The sequence below is a fragment of the Sinocyclocheilus rhinocerous genome, unplaced genomic scaffold (genome assembly GCF_001515625.1).
Source record: "Sinocyclocheilus rhinocerous isolate Xijiao unplaced genomic scaffold, SAMN03320098_v1.1 scaffold474, whole genome shotgun sequence".
Lineage (NCBI taxonomy): Eukaryota > Metazoa > Chordata > Actinopteri > Cypriniformes > Cyprinidae > Sinocyclocheilus > Sinocyclocheilus rhinocerous.
Genome location: NW_015644625.1, coordinates 476806 through 489089, shown reverse-complemented (window position 1 = coordinate 489089; position 12284 = coordinate 476806). Strand labels below are relative to the sequence as shown.

The 12284-nt window shown below is 36.1% G+C and overlaps 1 pseudogene; it reads left to right on the top strand.

Annotated features, from left to right (window-relative positions):
* The first annotated feature begins 4840 nt into the window (after positions 1–4840).
* Positions 4841–12284, top strand: part of LOC107758526 (PH and SEC7 domain-containing protein 2-like) — a 39202-nt pseudogene continuing 31758 nt past the window's right edge.

Below are 12284 nucleotides of genomic sequence, written 5' to 3'. Positions count from 1 at the left end.
CACAAAATTTCAGTCCAATGCGATAACATTAACTAGTATTTTCGGGAAAAAGAAAAAATTTTCAGAGCAAAAAGGACCCGAATACCACATGAGGGTTAAAAAGGCGGTTCATGCTCGAAAACTCTCCAATGTGGCTGAATTACAACAATTCTGCATAGATGAGTGGACCAAAGTTCCTCCACAGCGCTGTAACAGACTCATTGCAAGTTATCGCAAATGCTTGATTGCAGTTGTTGCTGCTAAGGGTGGCCCAACTAGTTATTAGGTTTAGGGGGCAAACACTTTTTCACACAGGGCCATGTAGTTTTGGATTTTGTTTTCCCTTAATAATAAAAACCTTCATTTAAAAACTGCATGTTGTGTTTACTTGTGTTATCTTTGACTAATATTTAAATTTGTTTGATGATCTGAAACATTAAAGTGTGACAAACATGCAAAAAAAGCAGAAATCAGGAAGGGGGCCAACACTTTTTCACACCACTGTATATATATATATATATATATACTGTATATATATTCTATTGATCATTGCAGCAAACAAACACAGACAGCATGTTCAAATAAAGGGTGGCAACAGTGGGCTAATGAAACATTGCAGCAGACATCCACACAGACAAAACGCCATAGAGGTACAATAGTTTAATCCACGTTTTTGCTGTATCTTTCTTTTGTTTTAGCATAGTCAGCAGTCAGGGTGATGCACACATGTGCACAGAGGCATTTGTGCCATCTCAAACCCACTCTTACACAGAAGGAAATCACACGGAACAAAGCAGAACAGTGAGTGATCAGATGGTATTGTATTTGCCTAATGAAAGTGTAGAGATTGCAGCAGTGGCGGCGAGATAAACGCTCAGGCCCTTTGTTTGGGCGGTTTGCTCTATTATGGCTAAACACTCTGACATTTAAGTATGACATTTCTGTCATCAGACGTCCTGGCAGTAATTTGCAGCAGATCAAGGAGGTGTTTAAACCCATCAAATGCTACATTTCTCATCCAAAACTTGTTAAAAGTGTTTAATGAAATAAACGGCCTTGAATACCTCTAAGACGTAAGGGGACACTGAGCAGATTTGTCATACTTAATGGTGCTTGCTAAGGCACTATTAACTATTGTTGATACTTTAAGGGTTAGAAGCTTTTCAAATGAAATCATTCGGTGTTCGGTGTGCTGTTACATTTCTAAGCAAATGGATGATAAAACCACGATGGCGGTGAGTTTTGCATAGGTAAGCGCCACTCATGTTTTCTTCAGATAATGTACACATCGTCTTGACTTTAATAGATTGTGTAGATGGAGATCTTGCATTAGACTATATAGCACACACACACATTCTTTGCAGTGCTGCAGATATTATGGTCTTGTCAGGCTTTTCAAATGTCAAGGGATGACTGGTTCCTGTTCACTGGGCTGACACTATACAGCTGAACCAAAACCTTCACTCCATGAACCAGCCAAAATGCCAGCGCACCCCAGCAACCGTTCACCTTCAGCATCTCAACATCACCCATATCCTCCTCTCCCTTAAATTATGCAATTCCTCTGCCCAAGATTAAAGAAACTGATCATCCGTTGTTACTGGCGAGTAAATGTGCATCATATTTAACCTTGCTCTGTGAAATGTTGCATGTTAAAAAAAAGCGGGACTAGATGTGACAAAATATAATGAATAATTACAACTAAATAAAGGTCAAAAGCAAATGAACTAACCATAATTAAAGGGGTCATATGATGTTGCTAAAAAGAACATTATTTTTGTGGGGGCGTGTTAGAACGAGCCGTTTTAGGTAGGCATGGTTGACTCTTAACTTTTATAAAGAATATCTCTTTGGATTTGAGACTTTAGTCATTGTAACTTTACAGATCTTCTTTATGCACCAAGAGCTTGTAACACTCCAAAGAGAAAGGAAAAATTTAAATCGCATCATATGACCCCTTTAACTGCTTTCAAACAGCCTTTTTATGGATCATCATTTTATGATACTGAAATGTGCAGTGTTGGGAAAGTTACTTTGGAAAAGTAATAGGTTACAGGTTACAAGTTACCCTATATAATATGTAATAAGTAGTGTAACTATTTCAATTACTTTTTTAAAGTGATGTAACTGATAACATTGAATTACTTTTTGAATACTTTTCTAAATTTCTAATGTTTTCAACTGTTAATCATTTTGAAACATTTAAACCAGGCAAGGTTAACATTACAGTAGTATTTAAAACTGATTACGGTCATCACTTCAATTAAGAATATAATATTTTATTTTGAAAACACAGCCACCACAAAATCAGACTTAATTTGAGATCATTCTGAGGTTAAATACAGATTGAAAATCATAACAAGATATAATTTAAAAGCTATGATGCTGTTTTTGAAATTGAATCTTTGCATAGCTATGACATCTAAAAATGCTTTGAAAAAAAACCAGTTAATCTTAAAATAAAGCATATACATGAACCCAACTAGGAAATAAAACAATTATAGAATAAGCATGTGTCCTATTCTGTGTCCTAATCCCCTGAAACATTGGTGTCTCATATTTTAGAATATTTCTAAATATCATATTTGGCAAATAAATCAATCAAATCTATGTGTGTGAAAATATTCAGATGTAAACCCCTTTGTAATTGTTAACATTTTCATAAGTAACTGTAATTTAATTACAATTAATTTTTTCATCAGTAACTCTAACTGATTACAGTTACATTTCTTTTCTTTTTATTTTCTTTTCTTTTCTTTTTATTCTTCATTTTTCAAATCTTCACCAGTTCCCTTTGAAATGACTGGATTTTACTTACTAAATTTTGCCAAGCAGTGGTAAATATGACCGTACCTTAAAAGGTAAATTGATTAATAGTCTGAAATTGAAGACTTCGAGAAGCAATTATTGAGAGGCTTTAGCTGAGAAGATGAAAACCAGTGATCTTTTGAACACGTGAATATGCACAAAAAGAGTTTTTAAATCCACAGCAGAATGGATTTTTCTGTGCATATGTACATTTAGAATATAGTGCAGCAGAATATAATTTACATTACATTTTTTTTTTTTTTTAAATAAGTTATTACTTTTATTCAGCAAGGATGCATTAAACTGGTCAACAATGATAGTAAAGACATTTATAATGTTACAATGATTTCTATTTCAAATAAATTATATTCTTTTGGATGTTCTACACTTTAAAGAATTCAAAAATGTATCTCAGTTATCACAAAAAAATATTAAACAGCACAACTGTTTTTAACATTGATAATAATGTTTCTTGAGCAGCAAATCAGCATTAGAATGATCTGTCTATCCATCCATCCATGGTACAATAATTTCCATCTGTTTAAGCACTATAACCCCTTTCTTCCATTCTCACCCTTCCCCCCCAGAAAACACCTCCGTTTTGTCTCCTCTCATCCCCCATTTCTGTATAGGACACTCCACCTTCCTGCGACATTCCCAACACGGACACTCCTTCAGGATTCCTCCTGCTGTCGAGCCGGGATGTCCCACCCGCCCCCAACCTGCCTTCACCGGATCCCATGGGATGAAGGGATGGCTGAGGAAGAGGGTGGAAGTCTAATGAATAAGTGATTAAGATTGACAGTGTCTGGGGGTCTGCTGTTGTAGTGGTCCTGATCCCACAATTTTCATTTTCTCTCACTTAACTACACAAGCAGAGCCCATAAACCCACCCTCAGGTCCCTGAAGTATCATTAGCACAGGTGAATGCTATGTTTATCTTTTTTTCCCTCTCTCTTTAATACCGCTTTCCTTTCCAGTTTCTCCTTGGATGAACATCAGGATGACAGTGTGGGTGTTCACTGGCTCATTTTTATGCTCTGGAGCAAAATGCTAATTACACAAACAGGAGAGACCTGTCCATTAAAATCGAATGTATGGGTTCATCAAAAATTGACAGCTCCCAATCACTAGATTTTATTGAGTTAGTGACGTTTCAACACCATTGCTTTTCCACTGACTTAACAATACACAGATACAGCATCCTAAATTGCAATTGTCACATGATCCCATTTATTGTATTTACAGGCTAGTTAGTGTAAGAATATAAGAACACCTTTAGCTGGGACTCTTTCACAGTATAGCATGGCGTCTCCTTACTGCTTAATTAAGACCATCAGAGGTACTTTTTATAATGATTTAATAATAATTATTACTATTATTACTGTCTCAGGGTAACAGAAAAGACTGTTATGATACACTTCAACATGCTTTTTTGTTGGATTTTGCATGTAATTTATAATATTATGTGATATTCAAAAAGGCAGATTATATTTACACATTTTTCAGTTGTATGGAGAAATTGATAATAAATATCATAAATTGTGATCGTTTATATTATCCATCATCAAATTCCATATAGCCTAAATATATCTCTTGAGAGATATTAAAATGTATTCATATATATATATATATACACACACACACACACACTTACATTTTGATTTGTAAACATAGAGTAAAAACATGTCAAATCAACTGCTCATATTCCAATGCCCTAAATTTTGTCGAAATGTAAATCACTATTATTTGAAAATGCCTTTCCCCCCTGTCATATTGATTTTGAATTGTCATGATGGCTTATATAAGACGAATGAGTCTGAATATTCTCTTAGAACCCCCCAGTGCGCGTGAATTGTGCTTTATAATGTATTATTGATGTGGAAAGACTGTGAGCAACAGTCTGAAGTGCTGCTCGTCCAGCGCGTCGCGGGGGCACGAGACAGCCGCCGCAGCTCGCGCGCTCACTCACACACACAACCGAGCTCTCGCGCGCAGCCGGTCGGTCTCTCTGTCGCTGTGCGCTGTCCACGCGGTGGCGAGAGGAAACGGCAGGTGTCAGACTCGGTTCTGATAAGCCTTTTGCACATCTTCCGCCTTAAACACAGCAAATCGATCCGCTCGGATGATATAGGGAGACAAGACGCGCGCGCTGCCAAAATTGCTTCATTTTCCGGAGGAATTTGTATTGCAATTTTTTGGAGGTGAGTATCTTATATATATCATATACTCATCTAGGACGCTTATAATTGGGTTAACGCATGCAATGCATTACAAACGGACTGTATGCTCACGTCAGTGCTTTTGCTCTTTGATGCACATTTAAAGCTTACACGTTGCATGCGTTTGCAATGCCGGCAGATATTTTCTCTGTGGTATGCATGAAACTGCAACGTGTTCTCAGGTTATATGTGTGGTCTGGGTGGTTTTAAATGCTAGAGAGAGAGAGAGAGAGACCTCTTCTGTTTTATATGGAGGACGAGGTGCTCTTGAAAAGCTTCTGGGGTCTATTTTGGAAGGAAGAAAGCACCAGCCGAAGCCTTTTGAGAGAGCGCAGTGTCTCCCAGCCATCCTGTTGTCATGGTTACTGCACTGGGAGGCTGGGTATAATATGGCTGCGATTCAGGCTTTCTGTGTATGTGTGTGTGTGTTTTACTCCACGATGCCTTAAACACAAGGACCCACTGTATGTGTTAGACACAGGCTGTATTTAAGGCAAAACCTGAGCTGTGATGATTTGAACAGCTGCAGAGTATCTTGCTTTAATCGCAGCCTCATGAATACTCTGTAGTTGCAAATGATGATGCATCTTCAATGCATGCAGTTTTATGTCTGACGATGCAATTCAATGCAATAGCAATGCTTATTGATCTATTGTTAGCCCAACTATCATAATGAAACAGTGGGGATATAGGCGTCAGACAACCAGACATCCCAGTGCCAGACAAGACACAAGACGCCCTTAACGATCACTTCTTCTCTCTCTCTACCTCTCTCTAAGGTGTGTGTGTGTGTGTGTGTGTGAGCCTGGATGCGTTTAATGAGATTTATATCCCTGGGATGATTTAAGTGAAGACGTTGTAAGTGATACGGTGACATGATACAATAGGACGTCTGACCTTGACAGCAGTGGAAGTGACAGAACGAGGTGATTTAAATCACATTTACGCACGGCTCAGTTGTTCACACTCGTTTACTCGGCGGTGGTCTCCTTCACAGGACCCCGGCCTGACGTGTCAGGAAAAACCCAGTCTGCACTTACTCTGTCATGTTGAAGCCTCTTTTTTTGATGTCCCGTAACCCGTTACGCACGGAAAGGCAGCATTACGCAGCCGGCTGTATGTGGGTAAGGTAGACAGCATCGATATATTTAGCGCACTGCAGCTCCCGAGAGAGTTAAATACCGCGTGCTGATCGTTTGTAACGGTCAGTCTTTGTGTGTCTGCGCCCGCGGTGTGCGTGTGGGTGTGCGGTGGTGTCATCTCCCGTCTGAAGAGGGTTAGTGGGTCACGCAGATATCCGGTATCCAGACTGCATAGAGATGGAGAAGGGGATGAAGTGTTTGTTTGTGATATAGTGGCTCTCTTTTGTGTTAATGGTCCCAGACAGGTAGATTGGATAGGTCCGACTGTAGAGAGTAGGCTAGACTATATGGATAGATAGTGTCTCATTTAACCCTCATAATTGTGAGAATCCCTCTTATTGTTGCACTAGACTTTTTATACTTGTTTTTATCACTGAATATACTTTTAAATAAAACGTTTTTATGAGATAAGAATCCCTGACTACCTAGTGCACCATATAATAAGCAGTTGATGTACAATTAAGCTCCATTCTGTCTTGTGACATTCTATAATTCAACCATTATAATTCAACTAAATTCTTCCATTTTTAAAGTATATATATAACATATTTATATTTAAATATACAATAATGTTTTTACATATTTTACGTATTAATTTAAAAATGAATTAATTTGTAATTAAATATGTAATAATTAAATATTTGTTTTAAATATGCCTCCACCTGTGTGTATAAATATTTGTAAAATATGTAATTTAAATATTTATAAAAATATGTATGCAATTAATATAATACAAATAATATAATTATAAAAAGCAATTCTAACAATTATAATTGTAATTGTGTAAAATATTATATTTATTACAAATATATAAAAATATATATTGAATATTTATAAAAAAAATATATTTTCATATATTTAAATTTAATTACTATATTTAAATATATTAATATATAATGTTATAAAATATAATTATAATAATTATAATTATATGTGTATATTTATTAAGCAATATATTGTATACATATTAATTTATTATTTATTCATTTGTGACATCACGGGACAATTCACAATGACTAGTGAAATGCAAATAGATTATTAGATTAATATTGAGGAAATGGTGAGAATGTAAAATTGATAAATGGTTACAGGGCCTAAGAAATAGGCCTAAACTCTTCCATGTATGCGTGTGTGTGTGTGTGTGTGTGTGTGTGTGTGTGTATCTATGCATGTGAATTATATTTAAGACAAAGAATGCTAATTATGCAGGAGTTTTTGTGAAAGGTTGTGGGTTTGTGATGCTTTTTATTGCACTGTAAAAGTGTTTTGTAAGATCCCTCAAAATGTGCCTTATATGGTAACCTGTGAATTACCTGCTTTCTTCAAGTCAAAATGTCATGAATCAATTGGATTACATGAGGCTACACCATTGGCAGTCATTTTTAAGCATCAAAATGGCTGTCTATGGCAATAACTGCAGATTTTCAAATTTTTTCAAGAGTGCAGCTCTCTGTTCTCCTCTCTGCCTCTGCACATTTTGTCAGGCCCCTGCTGCGTGGCCAACCCACGGTCCCTGAGGAAATACTGCCTTATTTTAATCCAATCAATAAAGATGTGAGATTAAGCCGAAGCTGTCAGAAGGAACTTGCAGAAAAACCAACACACATAAAATGAACAAATTTCACCTCAAAATATCACAGGACAGCCAAAAGGTGGAGGCAGATCTCTCTGAAAGCTTGTTAACATTTTTTTGGGTGGCAGTGATTGAGTAGAGGATTGTTGATTTGAAGATAAGGCCATTCTTTGAGTTTATTTTTTTGAGTTTGAGTGACGGTGTGTGTGTGTTTGTTAAGAGGCCAGTGTGTGTGGTGTTAAGAGTGAAGGTGACAGACAAGTCCAGGGAAAGTAATTAAACAGAATTGATCACCCTGAAGACCCTACTGTTCTGCTGACAATACTGGAAGTCTCTCAGTCGATCAGTCAAGTGCACACACACACAAATGCATCTAAATGAGACACACTGTAGACTTCTGGTCTTTTATATAAAGCTATGATGACCAAACCTCTAACTCCAAAGGAAATCTTTGTGTTTTTGGAATAAAAGTCATTATTTACTTTATTTATGAATCATTTTGCACTTGAGGACATCCGTTATTGTTAGCTATAGTGAACATGTCCCCAGACTACTAGATGGCCTTTACAATATAGATGATTTTAGGTTTTAGTATCATATTCAGGGCTCAACAATAAGTTGATAATGTTCTCTTGAACAGAACATTTTTACATTAATTAATCTTTAACATCTATGTAATTGGAGAATAAAAAGAATAAATTCAGAATAAAAAGTCTAATAATAATACATATACTACCTAATTTTGAGGTTGATAATATTTTTTATGTTTTTGAAACAAGTCTCTTATACTCAACTGCATTTATTTGATCAAAAATACAGTAAGGAACCGTAATATTGTAAAATATTATTACAATTTAAAAGAACTGTTTTATATTTGAATATATTTTATTCTCAAGTGTCATGATCCTTCAGAAATCATTCTAATATACTGATTCAAGGAACATTTCTTATTATTATCAATTTTGAAAACAGTTAAAACTGCTTAATATTTTTGCTAAAAGCATTTTTTCTGGATTATTTGAATATGAAGTTCAAAAGAACAGCATTTGAAACAAATCTTTTGTAGTACTAAAAAGCACCTTTTTCAGTGTGCAGATAGTATGTTTTATTTATTTATTTATATAGATTATTTTTCTTTTTTGGTGGGTACGTAAAAATCAGCCTAATTGCCCAGAAACAAACAAAAAAAATCCTTATTGTTGATCCCTATTGTTGTTACTACCAATACAGGCATATCTTGACACATACACACTCATACGTCACACTCATACACCCTCAGTGAGTGATCTGTCATGTTGTTTAGTAGGCGTGTGCTGCTGCTGTAGGAATTATGGGTATCTGGCAGTTATAGAGCACAGAGGCTCTCAGGAATAGCCAACATGACAACAGGGTACTGCACAGCAGCTGAGCCTGAGTGTGTGTTTGTGTTTGTGTGTGATGGAATCATGTATGTGAGTCTAGATGTGCTTTCCATGTGAAAAGATCATCTGCAGCTGGGATGGACTTTGGGTACTGAGCGCCCATGCAGAATGTCAAACATTAACCACATGTGTTTGAATGAAGAGCCGAGGTCAAAGGTAACTTTCTGAGAGCGTCTTTTGCTAAATGTCACATCAAAATGTTCTGTGTGGTGTGAGACAGTGTGTGTTTTTAAAATTCCCATGTCGCTAGTGTTTAGGGGGGAATAGCAGGAGTAAATGGTACAATAATGTAGGAAACTACACACAGTTCACACACCGTTGACCTAATTCAATCGAAATTATGTGTAACTGGTACGATTAAGATGAGTTGGTGTGTATTCTGTCAAACAGCACTGAATATAGACATGAAGAGATTTGAATTGTTGCCTAATGTAATGGCAGTTTAGGCCATAGAGCTTTAATGTAATGGAAACTTGGGTTTTACTGCGGTTGGATTCGATCAGATGTTCGACATTAGATAGCTTTAAACAGCACCGTCTGCAGAGCTGCAGAAAAGAAAGTGGTTGAGCTTCACATTTAACTCGGAGGATGTTAGACTGTTTCTCTGCCAGAGAGAGGGATTTTCTGTACATGTTTATATTCCAGCCTGTGTTTGTGTGCCTGTCCATTTGGTTTCATCTGGTAAATGAGTATTAAACATGTCATGATGTGCCACTAAGCATCTGCCCTGTTCACTGGGTTTAATGAAGAGCCCAAGAGAAAATGCTCTGAATATGAATTTAAAAGTCACACTTCAGTGTACTTCTCAGTTTAATATGCAGAGACAACTGTACGCTATACTGTTGTTCAATTTACTGAGTTTAGATTATTTTATTTTTTTAATGAAAATAATACCTTTATATGGTAAGGATGCATTAAATTGATCGAAAGTTACACTAAAAACATGTTACAAAAGATTTTAAATAAATGTTTTTGAACTTTCTATTTATCAGAGAATCCTGGAATAGATGTATCTCAGTTTCCACGAAAATATTAACCAGCACAACTGTTTTTAACATTGTTAATAATAAATATTTCTTGATCAGAAAATCAGCATATTAGAATGCTTTCTGAAGGATCATGTGACACTGAAGACTGGAGTAATGATGCTGAAAATACAGCTTTGCATCACAGGAATAAATTACATTTTAAAATATATTCAAATAGAAAATAGATATTTTAAATTGTAATAACATTTCAAAATATTGCTGTTTTTACTGTATTTTTTTTTTTATCAAATAAATGTAGCCTTGGTGAGTGTACAAGACTTATTTCAAAAGTTTTGATCGATTCTTTTGGTGATGCTAGCAGCAGATTTCAGCTTCAACGTCGATGTGAAATTCAAATAGACCAGATTTCTTTTCTAACAACACATTCCTGATCCTATTATAACAGATTCCTTAAGACACATTATTCTAAATGAAGATTGTCCAAAAAAGTTTGTTTTTTGTAATCTTTCATTAAAATTTAATAACTTTCTCCACTTGTGAAATTAATTTCCTTTTAGGCTGTGCTAGTGATGGATTGCTCATGAACTTTTCATTTTTGCATCTGTCACGTGAAAAACGAGTGAAAGATTTGGATCAGAAAACACAGTAGGGACTGGGAGATCATTTCTGTTTTTCATAATTAGTCTTTGGATGCATTATCTAATTGGAGTATCTCAGGGAATTTGGATATTAAAAATAAAATATTTGAATTTAACTCTGCTCAAATGAATAAATGACTTGAATAAAGATTAGTCTATTTTGCTGAATGAGATTCAAAGATCCAAGTGAGTAGGATCCGGTCTTCCCATCGCTAGTGCGGTCTGTTGATTAATGTTCGGCAGATGCTATTCTGCCCACTTTTCACAATGCAATTAACATCTAATGGATAAAGTGAAGTCTTGTCTATTTGTATTCACTGAATATCCTGTTACACTCGGAAATATGTAACATTACAGAAGTAAAATAGGCTGGCGAATGTTGCTGTAATGTGGCACTGAACATCTGTCCTGTCCGGTGCAGTTTAGGGAAGATTCCCCAGAGCAGATGTTAGAAATCACAGCAGCATTTAAAATTAGACTCAGACTGACCCTTAAATTCACCCTCAGTGGATCCTTCTGGTCTGTGTGTTGTATTGTAAGTGTGTGTGAGCCTCTAGCATGTAAGACATCAGTGGCGCTTGAGGTTTGCTGAGTCAAAGATAATGCATTCTCACCGGCCTGCATTTCTGGAGGGCTGATAAAACACAAGGATGACAGCAGATAATGGCGTCTGAATCGCTGTTTAAACTTTTAAGATCCTGCCACCCGACTGCTTCAGTCTTCAGAACGCTTAATGTCACCTGTAATGTCCAGTGAGCTGTGGTCTTACACGCCGGCCTGACACATTTGCTCCTCCTGTCTGATTTGATGGACTGCAGTACTTAGCAAATGGGAAGGAAAAACCTCTATATTATTTCAGTTATTATTTCAGTTATATTATTTCCTAACAGTATTGAGGTTAAGAGCAAAAGAAGGCTTTTGCTTAAGTCTCTTGGAACAAGATATTTCTTCTAAGCAACAGACCCCTGTAATCACACATGAGTCTCTTCTACACTAAACTAAAGGTTCTATATTGGCATCTATAGTTCCATGAAGAACCTTTAACATCCATGGAACTTTTCGATTCCACAAAACCCCAAAATGGTTCTTTTATGGCATCACTGTGAAAGCCACCTATTGGAACCTTTAATTTTAAGAGCGCTTCAGAAGAGATCTGTACTTTGTTCTCAGCTTTGTCAAGATATCAAAATGTGCAATCAAATGTCAGTCAAAGACTTATTAAGTATTTCTCATCAAATTCTTCCTAGACTAAAATTATCTATCCATTTTCATTTTTCATTGTATTTTTCCTAACCAGGCGTGATGCACTAAATTGACAACCAGTTTGTTTGTCCATAGCCTTGAACATTTGATTGAAAGAAAATATTTGAAGTTTAATGCACAGAGGTGGGATTTTGAACCAATGAGATTTCATAATGGGCGTGGCTACCAAGAATGACGTCACATAAATAAAAGCCAAACGATTGACAGAATGTCCTGTCACTTTATGGCATCAAGTCTGCTTAAAGGACA